The sequence below is a fragment of the Aptenodytes forsteri genome, unplaced genomic scaffold (genome assembly GCF_000699145.1).
Source record: "Aptenodytes forsteri isolate BGI_AS27 unplaced genomic scaffold, ASM69914v1 Scaffold82, whole genome shotgun sequence".
Classification (NCBI taxonomy): Eukaryota; Metazoa; Chordata; class Aves; order Sphenisciformes; family Spheniscidae; genus Aptenodytes; species Aptenodytes forsteri.
In genome coordinates this window covers 9,068,120-9,072,024 of record NW_008795490.1, presented here as the reverse complement: position 1 = coordinate 9,072,024, position 3,905 = coordinate 9,068,120, and positions in this window count along the sequence as shown.

The following is a 3,905-nucleotide window of genomic DNA, read 5'->3' as shown; positions in this document are numbered from 1 at the left end:
ACAGCTGACCCAAACTGGCCAAAGGGATATTCCATACCATGTGACGTCATGCTCAGTATATAAAGCTGGGGGAAGAAGAAGGAAGGGGGGGACGTTTGGAGTGATGGCGTTTGTCTTCCCAAGTAACCGTTAGGCGTGATGGAGCCCTGCTTTCCTGGAGATGGCTGAACACCTGCCTGCCGATGGGAAGCAGTGAATGAATTCCTTATTTTGCTTTGCTTGCGTGCGCAGCTTTTGCTTTACCTATTAAACTGTCTTTATCTCAACTCACGAGTTTTCTCACTTTTACTCTTCTGATTCTCTCTCCCTTCCCACCAGAGGTGGGGAGTGAGTGAGTGGCTGTGTGGGGCTTAGTTGCTGACTGGGTTTAAACCGTGACAGACAAGAAACATCCTTACACTTACCATACAACTGAGAAACTGAGGTACCAGAATGCTAAGCCACAGCCCCAAGTCCCATAGGAAAACTGTGGCAAGATGCAGGCTGGAAAAGTATCAGGAACAACTCACCCCATTTCTACACTCTTTCCTAGGCATCTTCTCAACCACTGTGAGAAACAGGGCACTGAGCTCGATGGGCCTTTGATCCGGCTTACTACTGCTGTTCTTATTTTCTTCAATTTAGCCACAAGCCCTGTCTGAACCTGCTTCAAAATCCACTGAAAACACTTTGCTCTGCTACGCAAAAATAATGTTGGTCTTCTGCTTATTTCTGGCTGGGGGCTTATTGGAATTCCTTATACTGTGCATTGCACAGGGTCAGTAATGCTGGGCTGTGCTGCTATCTCAAATGTAGCTATACATAGCTATGTGTCTCTGCAGTTCTTAGGAGCCCTGAGGCTCAATCCGGTATGCACAGATATCAGAGGAATGTACGACAGATAAAAATCAAGTTAGAAAGATGCTATCATTACCACTGCAACCTTTTCACACATTTCACAGACTCTCATAAAACAGCGCTGGAAAGGCACTCTGAGATTTCAGCTTGCCTGTTACCTCCACACTAGCAGGTAAGTATGCCTAAGGCCATACTTAACCCTCTTCTAGCTAATATAACCTGTTCTTAAAAATGTCCAGTGTTTGCCTCCATAGGTCATTTATTGCAATGTTTCACCAGCCTTAATGGGAGAATATTATCCTTAATGTTTAATCTACAGCTCAAAACAAGGGGCTAAGGCAAGATTTGAACTTTCAACTTCTTTGGAACCCACTGCAATTCCAGCCCTTTACTTCTGACATTTCTATCACAGATATTAAAAAGAAGAAGAAAATGAGAAAAAAAAAAAAAGAAGATAAAAAGCAGAAGAAAAGCAGAGGGAGGCTTGGCCCAGTGGCATAAATAAGAACCCCTATTCCCAGCACAGTCCCTTGCCACAATACCCTGGTAAAAGTCTCCCTGGGAATCCAGAGTTTCTCTTACTGTATTCAGATGAGTATAATGGAAAATTCACAAAACCAGTTCAGCTCTTGCTCTACAAGTGGCAGAGATGAGCTTGGGTATTTTTTTTTTTTACTATCACTACTTGATTCAGTAGTAAGCACCAGTTTTCTGTCTGATAGGGGTTTAAGGGATTTTCCTCCCTCTTTCTCCTCTGCACCTACAAGCTCTTCTCATCACTTCTCCGCCAGGAAAAGAAGCAACAAAAGGGCTCCTGGAAGACAGAAGTGCTGAACTCAAGCCTGACCTCAAGCACTGCTATTGCAGTAGAAGGGATTTCCCTGTTATGATCCTTTTCCTCCCTTCTAGATGAATCACACCTCTTAGAGAATTATCTGGTATTAAAAGACCTGACAAATGATTGAGCTATTAAGGTCTGAATGTTACTATCCGTAAATATTACCATCATCATCATCCTAGGATAGAATATTACATGAGTACTGTCTTGACAATGAGTCTTACCTAATGCAACCTCTGAAACACCTGGTGATGGTGTTCTGAACACTCTGAGGTCTTGGTTTAATTTAGTGAGCATGAGCTCCTCGTTCCTGAACAGTAAAAAGAAGAGAAATAATTAAAATAATTCAGAGATACAGAGCTGAATGGGGCCTTGAGAGATTTCTTCTTCTTCCCAAGTACAGTAAAGACTTGTTACTAATTGATGTGCATGAAAACTGATTATTTAAATACCCTCCAAAGATGCATATTCTGCAGCTTCCCTAGACAGCCTGCTCCTGGGTTATACAAACTTCACCACTTATAAGGGTGGGTTTTTCTACACTTATGCCTAACCAGAATCTAGGTAGCTGCAATTTAAAGACTTTCTTATCCTGTCCTCAATGGCAAGGAGAACTTCCCCCTTCCCTCAAGAGATATAGACATGTATATATAAATAAAAATATGTGTGTGTGTGTATATAGGGGGTGTGTGTGTGTGTGTCTACACCCACAAACTTCAAAGAAGAAAATTCCTTGCCCTTTCCTCAATGGCAAGGAGAACTTCCCCCTTCCCTCAAGAGATATAGACATGTATATATAAATAAAAATATGTGTGTGTGTGTATATAGGGGGTGTGTGTGTGTGTGTCTACACCCACAAACTTCAAAGAAGAAAATTTTCCTTGCCCTTATATATATATATATATATATGTTTATAGCCTGTCAAATATAAACATTATATCATAAATGGTGGGATACACTATGGGGTATAATTACAAGAAATAGGAGTAAAACAGAAAAGAGGAATGTATATTCATGCATTCTATAATTATTGATGTTGTTGATGTTTTTAATGTATTCCTATATTGCCTAGGAGATCCAGTTGACAAGACAGAACTTTATTTTGTGCTGTGCAAACTCAGATCAAATAAATTCCTGCCACCCTGCTCAGACCTGTATGATAAGCATCAGCCTTAGCCACGTGCAATCAACTTTCAGTTTATCAAGGTGTAAATAGTAATTATGAATATTCAGATGCGCTCACCATTTAGAAAAACAAAAATAAGCTGTTACCTTTTCAGGTTTTTCTGGGACTCAGCGTCTCGCTCATAGGCTCACAGCTAATACCTGCAGAACTATTAATCTCCTTACTCACGCTTATTTTCCTTTCCTTCTTCCTGTGAGCGAAAACCAGAAGGGGCTAGGACCACTTGTTAATCCATTTGCTGCAGTTTCATGCAGAAAGCAGGGTATAAGTCCCTACTTCCTACCTTAACTCCTCATTCCCACTGAACAGTAAAACTCTCCATCACTTCAAATACTCTCTGTAAAACTCACTGAGTGGCCGGGCTTCGCATCACATGAGAGAAATAGCTTGGGTAAAAATATATATAAATATATATATATAGCTGTTTTCTAATCGGATCACGTCAGTAATCCAATACCTCAGCCCACATAAGGGGACAGGGAAAAATGCCCAGGAGCAGGGAATGCCAAGATGCTGAAGGAAGCATACACTGGGTAAACCACGCCACAGATGCTGCGCTAGTTATGCAAGTAATCGCTCAGGCCCAGTTCCCTCAGGCACCCAGCCCCCTGGATCTCAGTCGTCCCTCAGGCCGTCAGTCCTTAAGCGCGGGGCCTTCCTACACAGCTACTACTCTCCAAGGCAGCAGAGAGGCTAGGGGAAAAAAAGGAAAAAATCACCCACAAAAATCTTTAAAAGAAATCTCTGCAAGGAGAGGAGAAAAAGAAAAATAAATTGGAAGGGATTATTCTTTTTCCAGCCACATCCCTGACTTCTTTTTGAACAAAGGCAGAGAAAGAAGGATGGCAGGCTGCGCAGAGCCAGGCACAGGCCTGTAAACCCTGGGAAAGAGCATGCTGCCACATAACCACAGCATGTGACACGAGCACGAGCTGAGCCAGCTGCTGCTACTGGAGGCGAGGTGAGGGAGCTCACGGTTGAAGTCTTCCAAAATCCACCTGTTCTCTGAAGGAGTCAAGATTTAAGACCTGATTTCAAGGTGTG